Source organism: Terrapene carolina, unplaced genomic scaffold (genome assembly GCF_002925995.2).
Source record: "Terrapene carolina triunguis isolate 2854851 unplaced genomic scaffold, T_m_triunguis-2.0 Scaffold62, whole genome shotgun sequence".
NCBI classification, from domain to species: Eukaryota; Metazoa; Chordata; order Testudines; family Emydidae; genus Terrapene; species Terrapene triunguis.
The window spans coordinates 33,246,416-33,262,554 of NW_020664413.1; positions in this window are offsets into that span (position 1 = coordinate 33,246,416).

The following is a 16,139-nucleotide window of genomic DNA, read 5'->3' on the forward strand; positions in this document are numbered from 1 at the left end:
GACAGACAGTAGGACGGGGTGGCCTACCTGTGGCTCCAGAGCCACATGTAGCTCTTCAGAAGTTAATATTCGGCTCCTTGTATAGGCACTAACTCTGGGGCTGGAGCTACAGGCGCCAACTTTCCAACGTGCCGGGGACTGCTCACTGCTCAACCCCTGGCTCTGCCACAGGCCCTGCCCCCACTCCACCCCTTCCCATCCCCTCCCCTGAGACTGCGTGCCCTCACTCTTCCCCTCATTCCCCCCAGAGCCTCCTGCATGCCACAAAACAGCTGATCGGGAGGTGCGGGCAGGGAGAAGGAGGCACTGATCAGCAGGGATGCCGGTGGGCAGGAGGTGCTGGGAGCAGGGGGGAACTGATGGAGGGCTGCTGACGTATTACTGTGACTCCTTGGCAAGGTACATTAGTAAATTCTGGCTCCTTCTCAGGCTCACGTTGGCCACCCCTGCAGTAGGCAATCAGCCTGAATGAGCCATTTAAGGAGGACAATAGAACTTTGGAGATACTAATCTCCCACCATCCTGAGAAGCTTCCTGGGATGTTGCTTTGACACTGCAGGGTCATCTGATGATGTCACCTGGTACAGAGTACCACCTTGGACACAGCTGGTATTTTTCCACTGGAAACAAAGGGTTCCCACTTTATGTAACTTCTATTTAAGGCAGGGGAGTAACACAAACAGGACTGTCCTCCATTGCCTGCCCAGGAAGGAAGACTGCTAAAAGACACCTGAAGGGAAAGGCAGGGTTGAGTCCAGGCTCAGACAAGAGTCCAATCTGTAAAAAGAAATAACTGGAACTCTAAGCCACAGAAACTCTAAACAACATTTAGGGTGAGAAATTACAATGTAACCTGTTTCTTGAATGTATTGAGGTTAGTTTGAGTGTTTTGTTTTATTTGCTCAGTAATCTGCTTTGTTCGGTTTACTATCCCTTTTAATCGCTTAAAATTTACCTTTTGTAGTTAATAAACTTATTTCTTGTTCATTTCAAAACCCAGTTTGTGCAATTCATATGAGCGGGGGGGTGTAAAAAGCTGTGCATCTCTCTCTCCACATTGAGGGAGAGGGCAAATTTTTATGAGCTTGTGCTGTGCAGATCTTTCTATACAGCGCAGGACAATATTATTTTGGGTTTACTCCCCAAAGGGGGTATGCACAGGAGTACTGGGTGAATCCCCAAGCTGATTCCTCCCACACAGAACTGATCTCAGTGTCTCTGTGTCCATTTGCAGCTGGGTGTGTTCCTACCTGTATGTATGTGCTGGAGAAGGCTTGAGGGCCTGGCACAGCTAGGACAGGGTGAGGAAACCCAGGCTGATGGAAAGGGTGGAACCAGTGGGACCCCAGCACATCAGGTGGCATCCTGGATGGGGGGGTCCAACCCATCACACAGTAATCCTCTCTGTCAGAAATCCACTGTTCTTTCTACTTTCATCCCCCTCATTGAAAATGCACAGTCAAATAGCAACCTGAATATGGATACAAAAACATACTGTTCATTCATTTATGAACACATACCATTCACATGTGGTCATATTTTAGAAACAGACGGGAATACTAAACAGATTACGTTCAAGTCTACTCTACAAAATTAAGTCCACCTCTGGTCTATACTACAAAATTAAGTCGACCTAAGTAATGTCAACTTACAACTACCACAGTAATTAAATCGCTTTTGCATATCCACACTGTGTTTCTTGTATCAGCGGTGCACGTCCTCACAAGGAGGGCTTGCACCGATTTAATTGTCACTGTGGGGCATTGCGGGCTAACTTCTGAAAGGCAGCAACAGTCAATGTAAGCAACACAGCATTTACACGTATGCTAAGGGACCGTTCAATGTAAAGTGGCCCATTAACACCTCTGCAGTCATAGGGCAAAAAGAAGGGTTAGTGGGTTACAGATTGTTGCAATAAACCATAAATCCAGTGTCTTTATTAACAGGCCACTCTCCTTTGAATGGGTTCTTTAGTAGTCTGTCTAATCTGACATTTCAGTGGATCTATTCCCTTCTTTTGGTACACCTAAAATACATTTGATTATGATTCTGTCTACTTTCAATTGTTTTGGAATGCCTGAGGTACTGTGCTGATGTGTTAATAACAGAGTAATATGTCAAACATTATACAATGTTTTAACACTTTGGAATTAATTATGTAATAAATTAGGGCTTGATCCGGCAAACCTTACTCATGTACTCAACTTTTCTCATGTACTGATTCACATGGAACCCAGGGTACAACTATTGAGCTTGTAGAGCCAGCCAATAGGAGCTAGGTACCTAAACACCTTTAATAATCTTGCCCTTTAGCTTTTTTATTTCCATAAAAACTATAAAATGTTATAACTTCTTCCATACCCTTTATAAAGAAAGTAACTCATGCTGCTTTAGGGTTAGACTGAAGAGCTCTTTTACACTTTAGTGAGCTATTACTCATGTGAATAATCCCATCAAACTGATAAAAATACTTTTTCCACACAACCTGTAATTAAACTCTGGAATTCAGCGCCACAGAAAGTTGTTGAGACCAAGAATTTAACATCATTCAAAAAGGGATTGAATAATTATATGGATGTCAAGAATATCCAGAGTGGCCATAATTAATTATATCAACAACTTTGGAAAGGATATTAAATCTCATGATTTAGGGTTTACGTCAATCTTTAACTATTGGAATCAGGATAAAACCTAATGATAGGGGCAGAATATCCCATATATGCCTACTGCAGGTTATCCCACATCTGCCTACTTACTCTGAAGCATCTGGTACTGATCACTATCAGAGACAGGTTACCAACTAGATGGACCTTGGGTTTAATCCAATATTGTAATTACTATATTCCTATATAAAACTCCTTTGAGATTGTTTACCCTGGGTGTAACAGGAAAATTTATCGTGACTTACCCCAGAAATCTCACCATTCTGGAAAGAAGCTGGCAGATCCCTTCCAGCAAGGTTTTCCCCCCTGCTTGCAGCTTCCTGGTAGTAGAACCATACCTGCCACACAAGGATGGTAGGAGTATCTCTGAAAACCCTCCCACTTCAAGATACTTCTACAGCTACTACTATATTACTAGTTTCTCTACAAATAGATTAACTAATTTCTTAACAGAATAATTTATATGAAAACTTCCTACTTCTGCTCCAATGTGTGGCAGACAGGAATATATTTGTGCATCACAAAGAAAGGAAAAGAAGGTACCATAAATATTAGAAGCAACACTTGTCCCAGGAGCGATAGATCATTGGTTTTTCCCACTAAACAAAAGGAAATTTTGAGGTAAGTCAAGAAGAAAAAAAAAAAAAAAAAAAAAAATCTTCACAGGGAAGCCCTACAGATTCCTTTCAGTAGGATTTCCAATAGCAGTACGTAGCCAGTGAAGACAGCAAACCAAACAACTATCCACAATTTGAGAAGCACCTTCTTATCAGATTACTGAGGTACCACAATGTGCAGAAGAACCCTTCTACCAGGCACACATCTAATTTATAAAACTTAGAGGTGTGGATGGATGGGCACCCTATCTCTCTCTTCATACAATACATATGATCTTTCAGCCCTGGAGGTCACCCATTCACTCAAAACTATGGCAAAACTTTGAAGGAGGAAGATTTTTAGCCTTGTAATTTTCTGATATGCACCATTTTAACAATCCAGAAATTGACACCTTGGATATGCCTGTGCAAGTTATATTTTTTTAATGTTCTCCTGACATCCAGGACATGCCAGTATTTTTAGTGGGATGTTTCAGATTTAGGCAGAAGGCTGAAAGAGTTGTCTCTTGTTAAACAGACCTACTTTGTCCAGGAACCAGATTTCCAGTTTTCTATGCCAGAGATGGCAATGGGACAATCATAGTTAAGGTTAAGATTTTTTCATGGTTATTTTTAGTAAAAATCAGACAGGTCACAGGCAATAAACAAAAATTCACAAAAGGCAGCAACCTTTTGGTGACTTTTACTAAAAATAATAGGCGGGAGAGTGGGAGGCTGACTGCAAGGGAGGACTGAAGCCTGAGCCCCATGGTGGGGAGGGAGGAGACCTGACAGTCCCCGCCGCAGCTGCAGGGGCCGAAGAGGTCATGCAGGTTCATTAAAGTCACAGAATCCGTGACCTCTGTGACTAAACTGTATCCTTACTCAGAGTCCTTGCAGTGAATTTCATGCTATCCAGACAGGCGTCTCACATAAAGACTGCTGCCAACAAAATGCTTCTTACAAGTGGTTCTCAGTCCAAAAGATAGGAATGTCCAAAAGGGAATCTGTCCTTGCCAAAACACTTCTTATGAACAACATGAAAGCAGCAGATGCACACAATACTGCTGAAGAAGCTTCAAAATGTCTCCCTGATCCTTAAGGAGGGAATCCCTACACACTGGAATCACCAGATCTTTAACTAAAGATGACAGAACTGCACCAACCCTTGCTAAAGAACTAGGTCAGACTTAGATTTGTGCATGTTGTAGTACTCTCTAGCTAAGCTCTTGAGCTCATTGGATTTTGCTGGGTTTTCCCACTTTGTCCTAATTACATTCCTCTGCATGCAGCCTTTGAAACCATAAGGTGAAAATTGCAAAATTATGGGAAAATACCAAGTAACCTTGCTTCCCTGTCTGTCCCTCTCCTCCAGTATAGGTTTCCTTGAGGCCCATCCTTTCCGGGTTTTCTTTGCTCCTGAACCACTGAGATCTGAATATCACTGGCCTAGAGACAGGCCACAACAACCAGATTAAGAACATGGAGTTTTAATTTTGAGTTTTAGTTATTCTGAGCAGGACCAACTGTGGAACCTGCTTGTAGCTGCTGGAGACAAACTGGATGGTTTTTCGAGGATGGACACTCTTCCCCTGCCTTGACTTACAGGTGTGGTTCCACTTCAACAAGCTGTAAAATATGCCCCCACCAAAAGAGATCTGTAGATCTATCCTGAGACTGAAAAGGGCACATTAAATTAACAATAGGTTTCTCAGCAGGTTCCTCCTCTTCCCCTCTGCCCCATCCTTGGGACAAGGCAGACTATGTTATGAGAACAATATTGGTCAAAATGAAGATTTCTCAAAGTAATTAAATTATATTATTTAGAAGGAATAAAGTTAAGGGGATATATTCAGAAGTAATTATTCAGTAAACAGGAATATTATTCAAAAGGGAAGAACGTTATAAGCTTCAAAAATGAGTGAAATCTTACCTTGCACATTTCTTTAAGAAGGTTGTCTAACTTTCTAAAACTAATTCCTGAGCCTGCCTAATGCAGTTCAAGTTAATAAGATTGTAACATAATCATATGACATCCTGTGTTTAATTAACATGGTATTATTCCTATGCATTACAAAACTAACTTATAAGAAAACAAAAGAAATGCACCATGCCCCAATTAAATGCCCAGGTTAATGGTATTTCTAAATATAAATACAAATACAGCAGCAGTTTCCTGATGGAAGTGAACATCTTTACTGCACTAACATTTACAATTTACTGAGTTTGTCCTGAAATTATATCACCTGTAAACATACAGGTCCTTCCATTGACCTCAATGGGACCAAGATTTCACATACACAGCTTAATCCTCATATGGAAGTGGCACCCACAGACACCTAAGAAACCTACTCACTTGGTCTCCCCGAGTGAGTAGCAATTTTATGTGAACATGAGCAAGGCAACTCGGGCCAAGGAGTTGTGGACTCCAAAAAAGAAAGAAGCTTTGGGGCTGTGACACCACACATTTTAGCACTCATCTAGTAGGTGGTCAGGCAAATTTTTCAAACCCCGCCTAAGACTACACAAAAAGAAATATATACAACACTAGTTTATATTATTGCACATGATGAAGCTTCAGCAGTTCCATTATAAGTCACTATTTCCAAAGGTTTATAACTGTGCCATAAAAAATTTGTTCTGGATTGAGTCTTGGCAAGCAAGGCCTTTTTAAAGTTATGTTTCAAACTGATTTGTTGGCTGTTTTTAAACTCTGGAGATGGAGAGCCAGGAATTGTTTGTTTGGTGGGTGGAAGCAGGCAGGAAAAAATGTGAGCAGTGTCTTTCCAAAAAAAAAAAAAAAAAAACGAAGAACCACTCTAACACACTAGTAAGAGAATAGAGTACTTGTTTGGCGCCATGGTGATTTTTTAGGTATAGTCAATATTCATATTGCTAAAATAATCACTGTATATTTTTTAAATTTGTAATGAACATTTGTGAGTCACTACACTATTATTTTTTAATTCCATTCCAAGTTCCTGGGCAAGGAGGCATTGCAGGGAGCCTATTTTGGGAGGAAGACTGGAAGATGACATGGAAATACTTGGGGATTGAGAAATGGAGAAGAATCATAGAAGGCTGCACAGAACACAGGGCAGAGGGATTCCAAAATGGTCAGATAATCATCACTAGTGATTAGGATCTTTGAAGGAGTATCAACCCCATTATAAATAAAGGAGTATAGTATGTAGAATAGGAACTTTTATGTCTTCACCAGAAAAAGCAGGGTATATGTTGGTTAGAAGTGAGTGAACACCAAAACGTGCCATTTGTTAAGCTTCTATTAAAGACAGGGCTACCTTAACCATAACCAGAAAAATGAACTGAACTTGTACTACAGTAGGGCAAACCATGTGTCTACTGGAAAGGATACATTATTACAAATCCTCTATTATTACCCAATGGTTAATCGCAAAGAATGTTTCTGATACTTATTTATGCTATTTGAAAGTGGCAGAAGGGTTAAGAAGTGGATGGAAATAAAACGTATATTGATCACCAGTGCTCTGTGGTAGAAAACTACATTTCAGAAGGAGGGAAATAGAAAAAGAGAAAAAGAATCTAGGCTGCAGGAAGGAATAGTTCTGAAGCGTAAAAAGCATAGAAGAAGGGAGAGTTTGCAGTGAGACTGGGCTGAAGGAGGAAATAAGATTTGGTGATGTGGGTTTTGCTGGGAAGGAGGGAGTTCTTGTTACATATGCCAATTATTTTTACAAAACTGTCAACATGGCAGGCAGAGTTGGATGCAGAAGATATCTCAGAAGAGAGTTTAATGACAGCATCAAAAATACAAAAAAGAGACAATAAGGGAAGAATACACATGAACATTGGAACCACTATACTGAATCAAACCTGTGATTCATTTAGCCCAACATCCTGTCTCCAAGAGTGACCAGCACCAAATGCTTCAGAAGATGCAAAACTCCCCATAGTAAGTAGATGTGGAATAATCTGTCCTCCATGAAAGTCTCATCCTAATTTATATTAGCTAGAAGTTACCAAAGCCTAAAGCGTGATGTTTTATATTCCTTCTAAAGTTGTTCGCATTATCTGCTGTAACATTGGAATAGAGTAAAGACAGAGAAGTCTTCCAGAAAAGAGGAGAGTAGAGTAGAGGAAAAAGGAAGTAGACCTAAAATCATAGAAGTCAACACAATCACAGGACTTCCTCCAAAGACTGGGAGCAGCATAAGAACAGGAATGAGGTAGAAGTTACTGGGAGAGAGAGCCAAGGGTGGAATTAGTGGGGCAGCAAAGTAGTGTCAGTGGAGAGAGTCAAAACAGGAATCGGGTAGGGATATGTGAATTGCAGGGTGCAATCCAGACTAGTGAGAGGTTGTGTCACTGCCTGCCCTGTAACCCCAGCTGCCTCACAATGTTTTGCTGTCATAGCTCCCAAACTGGTCCACTCACAAACAATATAACAGCATGCATATTATACCCCGGGTGTTTGTGTATAGCTCTAGCCTTTGCCCAGCAGCTTTAACCCCAGCAGCCTTTCAGCAACAGTCCAGTCACACACTGGCTTCCACAAGCCTTGGTTACTATTTGCAGGGTACCCCAACATACTCCCAGTCCTGAATTTTCCGTAAAATGTATGTTCTGAACTGTCCAGCTCTCACCTGGGCAGTTCAGATATTGGAGGTCCTCATTCCCCATAAGGGGCAATATTCAACATTTTGCTACTTTAATTGGAGTTACCAACCAGTTCAATTTAAACACAATACTGGGTTACTTTATATTAAAAATAAGACAAGTTTATTAAACTACAAAGAGATAGATTTTAAGTGAGTACAAGTATAAGGTATTAAAGTCAGAAATGATTACAAGAGAAATAAAATGCTTTCTAGTAGCTAAAACTTGACAAGCGAGACTTGGTTCAAGATAAAAGCCTTACCACAGGTCCCCAACAACATTGCTGACCAAACTATCAGGTCAATATCCCTCTCAAAGTCAAAGGGCTGGTTCCTTTGTCTTCTTAGGTGAAAGAGAGAGAGAGAGATGTCTTGGGGTGTTTCCCTTTTCTAGTCCAGTCACCCTTTGAAGTGGATTCTTCTGAGGATTACCTCTCAAAGTAAAGTTTAATCAAACAGTAAAGAAGGTGACATGGAGTCTGGTGGTGAAGGTGGCTCCATGGGCTTTCCTCTCCCGTGTGCGCTGAAATAGAGATCTGTCTTGTCTCCTGCTATTTCCCCCTCTTGATGCTTCAAGGACCCTTTTTACTACTTACATGTAAACTGAGGTAAGCACACATTCCTTTCTTTAGGATAGACCTGTTTAACAATTTTTGCCTAGTCAGGGCTGTGTGGGTTTGAACGTGTGCTAACATCCTACAAGGGGAATTCATAACTTCACATATAATCTTGCTACATTCATTTCCCCATGATGATATTGACCAGCAAGTTATGAGTTTTCAAATGATACCTCACAAGGCGTATTTTGTACAAAGATTATTACAATGGTATGAATACAGGGGATGAAAGACCATGAGTCAGAGAGAGACCCACAGAGAATTAAGAAATGTTGACAGAAGCCACAGAAGGAAGGACTGGACAGGGGTGAGAGAGAAAGTGGGGAGCAATCAAGTAGTAATCACAGAGTGGGACCATGTTCAAGAGAGGACTGTATTTGGTGAAGATCAGACCAAATTCATTAATACAACAGACAGTCGAATGCCAATGATCCGACAAGGATGTTAGAGAAAGGCATTGAAGGGTGGCAGGATACTGACATGAAAATTGAAGTTTCCCTACATGTGAGGAGGGATTGAGGAAAAGGGAATATTATCAAGTTGTTGAGTCAAAGAATCAGCATTGCAGTGGTGCAGCTTGCACTCATATTAATGCTTAGCACTTTAGGTACTTTCTGAAATCATCTTAAATAAATTCAGAGTTGTCACCTATAAAACACAGCTGCTACAACTCTTGCTCCATTCAGTGAGAAAGACAAGAGGAACAGCCAGGTTAACCCATCCAAGCACACAGTTGCTGCTCTCTGCTCCTGATGCCATTCTGGCTTGGCGTTAAATTCATGTGGCCTCACACCGCTGAGATCTGAAGATGGTAGTACCCTTCTTAAAAATTAACTTGGTGTTTGTACATATTTTCTTTTTCTTCAAGTGAATGTAATGATCAAGAAAGGCAATATACCAGCTGACCTGGAGACCAAATTCCTCTATTTACCTACATGACAAGTACAGTCTTGACACCTGCAATGCAAGCTTCCTTTTACTGCTTTGCTAATGGGCCTCTATCCTGACCTATAACTACCCATGGACAAAAGTGAAAGGTTAGTTTATTCTCCATGCCTATTCAATCATTGCCATAGTGACTGAGCCTGCCAAAAAGTCAAGGTGGACATCTCCATAAAAGCAATCAAGAAAATGGCTTGAGTCATGGTTCACTGAACAGCTGCCATATGGTAACAATTTTTGGTCATTATAAGCCTGGCTTGAATTCCAACTGATGAAACTAAATGGAATGGTTCTATATCCCATTTGGAGTCCTATGAACCATCTTGTCCCCAATTTTATCTTTCTAAAGTGTTTCACAGCCTCTCTAAATTGAATATTTAGGGCCTGATTCTCCACTAGCCATCTCAGCAGAGACACTACATTATAAATGGGGCTGGAGAGTTAACTACACTGTCAGTTCTAGATTTGGTCCCTTCAGATGAACGTTAAGACACATGGCTACCATATACCACCTCACCAGTGTATTTTATTTCTGTTTTCATAGTCCCTAACACTGAATGTGAGAAAGCCTTTGGCACCACTTTCAGACACAGAGGCACTAATATTACTTATCAATAGAGACAATAGATTTGATATTGCCCCCACAAGGCACAAGAGAATGAATCACATCAAGCTTTGGAAGGGGCTGGTCATTTAGATCTCTCCCCCAAAAAAGCCTGTTGTCATGGTTAAGTGCTGTAATGGGAAGGGGAACAAAGGGTTTATACTATGTATTAGGGTGACCAGATGTCCTGATTTTATAGGGACAGTCCCTATTTTGGGGGCTTTTTCTTATATAGGCACCTATTACTCCCCCACCCCCATCCTGATTTTTTACACTTGCTATCTGGTCACCCTACTACCTATAATAAAAAAGAAAACCTAAATACAGATGCAGCTCCATCTCAGATACCTAGAAGATACCTCAGATGTTCAACTTTATTGCATAACACGTAGTTACCTGCAGGTCAGTGGTTCTCACTCTTTCAGACTGTTCATACTACATCTAAAACTCAAAAGTACTTGTCAAATAACATTGGTGGTGTTAATCAGTGAAGCTTAGAGTTATCATGAAGTTTAGGTTTTGTTTTTTTAAACCAAGACATATCACATTTTGAGAACCGCTGCTTTAGGTCATTCATATTACAAGGGACAATTCAGAGAGATGCTATACCCTCTGATGGTGAAATATAAACACACATATACTGGCATAGGCATTAAAGTAAGGAACTAGGAATTAGGAGATCTAGATCTAAAGGCCCCTTTCCAGTGCTGTCAGCACTGTGTAAAGGCCGCTTTACACTGCCCGAGCGGTACAAAGCGGACTATATATGAATGACAGAATAAGGCATTAAGAACATAAGAATGGCCCTACTGGGTCAGACCAAAGGTCCATCTAGTTCAGTATCCTGTTTTCTGACAGTGGCCAGTGCCAGGTGTCCCAGAGGGAATGAACAGAACAGGAAATCATCAAGTGATTCATTCCCTGTCGCTCATTCCCAGCTTCTGGCAAACAGAGCCTAGGGACACCATCCCTGCCCATCTTGGCTAATAGCCATTGATGGACCTATCCTCCATGAATTTATCTAGTTCTTTTTTGAACCCTGTTATGGTCTTGGCCTTCACAACGTCCTCTGGCAAGTTCCACAGGTTGACTGTGCGTTGTGTGAAGAAATACTTCCTTTTATTTGTTTTAAAACCTGCTGCCTATTAATTTCATTTCATGACCCCTAGTTCTTGTGTTATGAGAAGTAGTAAACAACACTTCCTTATCTACTTTCTCTACACCAGTCATGATTTTATAGACCTCAATCATATCTCCCCTTAGCTGTCTCTTTTCCAAGCTGAAAAGTCCCAGTCTTATTAATCTCTCCTCATATGGCAGCTGTTCCATACCCCTAATCATTTGTGTTGCCCTTTTCTTAACTTTTTCCAATTCCAATATATATATTTTTGAGATGGGGCGACCACATCTGCACACAGTATTCAAGATGTGGGCGTACCATGGATTTATATAGAGGCAACATCATATTTTCTGTCTTATTATCTATCCCTTTCTTAATTATTCTCAGCATTCTATTCGCTTTTTTGACTGCCGCTGCACATTGAGTGGATGTTTTCAGAGAACTATCCACAATGACTCCAAGATCTCTTTCTTGAATGGTAACAGCTAATTTAGACCCCATCATTTGATATGTATAGTTGGGATTATGTTTTCCAATGTGCATTACTTTGCATTTATCAACATTAAATTTCATCTGCCATTTTGTCAAGTATCAGAGGGGTAGCCGTGTTAGTCTGGATCTATAAAAAGCGGCAAAGAGTCCTGTGGCACCTTATAGACTAACAGACGTATTGGAGCATAAGCTTTCGTGGGTGAATACTCACTTCGTCAGATGCATTCCACTACATGCACTACAAACCCTACCCTTTGTTTCCTATCTTTTAACCAGTTACCAATCCACCAGAGCACCATCCCTCTTATCCCGTGGCAGCTTACTTTGCATAAGAGCCTTTGGTGAGGGACCTTGTCAAAGGCTTTCTGAAAATCTAAATAAACTATATCCACTGGATCCCCTTGGTCCACATGCTTGTTGACCCCCTCAAAGAATTCTAGTCAATTGGTGAGGCATGATTTCCCTTTACTAAAACCATGTGGACTCTTCCTCAACAAATTATGTTATCTAGATGTCTGACAATATTGGTCTTTATTATAGTTTCAACCAGTTTGCCCGATACTGAATCAGGCTGACAGGCCTGTAATTGCCGGGATCACCTCTGGAGCCCTTCTTAAAAATTGGTATCACATTAGCTATCCTCCAGTCATCTGGTAGAGAAGTGGATTTAAATGACAGGTTACAGACTATAGTTAGTAGTTCTGCAATTTCACATTTGAGTTCCTTCAGAACTCTTGGGTGAATACCATCTGGTCCTGGTGACTTATTACTGTTTAAATGTTCCGAAGATTCACCAGTGGTCTTAAAAATGTAAGAATTAAAAAGGGTGATTCAGAAGGATAAAATTGAAACTGCAACATGAAGAAAACTACACTATTCAAATTTCTAATAATGTTCGTTTAAGATGCAATTTGTTTGGAACATAAAGCAACGTGTTACTCAATGGGAAAGACGCAGAGCAAAGAATAGAAACTGTACAGCCACTGGCATTTGAAAGAATTTAAGATCATGACTTATGCACAGAGTAAGCATTGTTTACTGTGCTCTGGGGGCTGTACAAAGATGTCTTTTTTAATAAGATTGAGCCATATATTCCATACCAACACAAAATAATTATATTTCCAGAACTGAGGTGGAAAACGAACAATCTTCTCCACATATTTCCATGGATACTGAATACATTTATTTAAAAAGCGGTCTCCTCTGCAAACCATTAGTAAAATTTAAAAACTAGCACAGCAAGTGCTTTATCATAGCATGAGTTTGACTTCTAGCTAAAAATATTCATGTGGGGCTCCCTATACCAGTGAAAGAAAACAGAGCAAACAACTCCCATCTTGCTGAACAGCTGACATGTATTTTAACTCCCTGGCAACATTTCCCAGATATATCAGGATTCTGTCCTTAATCTCAAAGAGCCCTTCTATTCCTTACAATAAAAAGGCACAGTATAAACTGTAGTATGTTTTTATATAAACATCTACATACACATATTGGGTCTCACTTGCTAGAAAATTACATCAGTTTTTATCCAATTAAGTAACTTTCAATTCTATAATACCTCATGTTGTATTAGCCATGTCATTCCCCTTCCCATACAGAAATTAAAAAACACACCCTACATTTTCATCTATATTAGAAAGGGTTAGCCTACAATAATCCAAATTTTACTACAGAATATTTTATATCTATTTAAATCTCATTGAGCTGCAGGAATTTACTAGTCTACCTTCTGTACATAAGGTTAAATTTCAAACTGCAGGACTGCACCACGAGTGGAGATTCAACTTAAATTATTACAGCTTTTGAATATCCAGGGGACAGCTCAAAGCAATGTGTTCTTTAACACTCCACTGTTGCCTGCTGTACAAGCAGAGAATTTCCTCTTCATTGTACTAACACAAGATGTGGTCGTAGAACTCTACAGGAATCCCAGAGTCAATATCTAGGTTCCTCTTCATCCACTAATGCCTTGATGTCAACTTGCAGATACCCACTGAGTTCTACAATAGTATACAGTCAGCAACACTTACAGTGAAGAGACATGCCTACACTCAGACAGCAGCAGCAACGTGAACATAAATCAGAACGCCAGGTCTGCAGTTAGAGAAGGTAGTAAAAGTTGGGGGGGGGAATTATAATGGAGAGAAACTGTGCAATTAAAACTACTTTAACTTACAGGTACTTATAAAACAGATTCATAGATTCTAAGGCCAGAAGGGACCATCGTGATCATCTAGTCTGACCCTCTAGTATAACACAGGCCAGAGAACTGTCCCAAAATAATTCCTAGAGCATATCTTTTAGAAAAACATCCAACCTTGATTTAAAAAGGTCAGTGATGGAAAATTCACCATTGTTCCAATGGTTAATACTCTCACCTTTAAAAATTTACCTTGTTTCCAGTCTGAATTTGTCTAGCTCTAACTAACAGCCACTGGATTGTGTTATACCTTTCTCTGCTAGACTGAAGCGCTCATTACTAAATATTTGGTTCCTCATGCAAGTACTTATAGACTAATCAAGTCACCCCTTAACCTTCTCTTTGTTAAGCTAAATAAGCTCAAGGAACTCAATCACTATAAGACATGTTTTCTAATTCTTTAATCATTCTCACAGCTCTTCTCTGAATCCTCTTCAATTTACCAACATCCTTCTTGAAATGTGGGCACCAGAACTGGACAGTATTCTAGCAGCAGTTGCACCAGTGCCAAACACAGAGGTTAAATAACCTCTCTGCTCCTTCTCAAGATTCTACAGTTTATGCATCCCAAGATTGCATTAGCTCTTTTGGCCACAGCATCAAAACTGGGAGCTCTTGTTCAACTTATTATCCACCATGACCCAGTCTTTGTCAGGGTCACTGCTTCCCAGGATAGAGCCCCTCACCCAGTAAGTATGGCCTACATTCTTTGTTCCCAGATGTATACATTTACATTTAGATGTATTAAAAATACAGATTGTTTTCACCCTGTTTATCAAGTGATTCTTCTTCCTTTCATTCACTGAACAGTTATATTGATTCATTATATAATAATCAGTTAGTTTAGATGAACAAGCCTTCTCTTATTCCCCTCCACCCACCCACACCCATCCATCCCTCCCAGACCGTCTCCGTCTTTACGTCCTGAATAATCAGGGGCCTACTGTCTCATTGATTTGTGTATGTAATTGCCATTATAATAATAGCAGCTTATATACACACAAAACCAGGGAAGAACAATTAGCCTCAACTAACAGTGGGTTTAGAAACTTTCCTCCCCTCACTTTCATGTAAGCCAGCAGCAATATTTGACTTCATGGAGGGAAGATTTCTCACTAGCTTATGAAATTCATGTCCCTCTTTAAATATTGCTAAAGTAGATCTGCTAGAATTTACTTTTATTTCCAGCTCAAAAAATACTTCATTCATTTGCTTTTCAGATGACAGATACCTTCTAAGCCTATTCCAGAGGAAACTGAAATCCCTGGTTTCTGCTACAAGAGGTTTCTCCTTTTCTCTCCTTCCAACTGACACTCCTTTGCAAGTTACTCAGCATGAACACTGATTTCTAAGTATCTCCCATTTGAACTGCTGTCTTTGCATATAGATGAAAGCATCCCAATCTTTGGTATGATAATACACAGTTATTCATTTCCTACATAACAGAGTGCTAATAAAAATAATTGTTTATTTATTTATTTTTTAAATAAAACAACACTCCACTCTTGAATGGCTTTTCCCATCAATTTATCTTTGACATACTATTCATCAACTCCTTACTTTCATATTGGCCCTTATTTTTCTTTTTGACAGGATACCATCCATCTTGGACAAAGATTTGAAAAGGCCCTGCCTACTTTTCTTTATTTACACATTATCCTCCGACATATTTTGTTATCCTACTATCCACATTCCCTAGGCCCCTAAAGTTTCCTTGATCTCGTTCCCACAGCAACACACTCTGATAGTGGAGGGCTATAACATCACCACTGAAGACTTTACAAACACACAGTGATTTCTGACCTGACAAGTTTTACTGGGAATCAAACCAACTCTGAAATGGAGCAGTTAAGAGCAACATACGATTGTGTCAGACAACTATTTGATGCGGTTTCAGTTTAAACAGATCCGATATAAAGCACCATATATGGCAGCTATCTAAAAACTGCTGGTTATAATCAGCTCAACTGCCTGTATGGCAGGTAAACATTGAACATTTAATAGTAAGCTAACATGGCTGTTTATAAGATCTATATAGAAAATAGTCAAATATGCGGGGGGAGGGGCGGGGAACTTTCATAGTAAAGCTGTACAACACTGTTGCCAGTTTGATTTTTCTCCTTTTTTTGTTTCTTTGTTTTCTAAACATATTTTCTGTACTCCTTACAGTTGCATATATTTTTATCTTATCTAAGACTAGACTGCTGGTTAGGAGCCCAGTGAACCTGTGTTTATTAATCATACTCCCAGGTGGACATTTGTTAA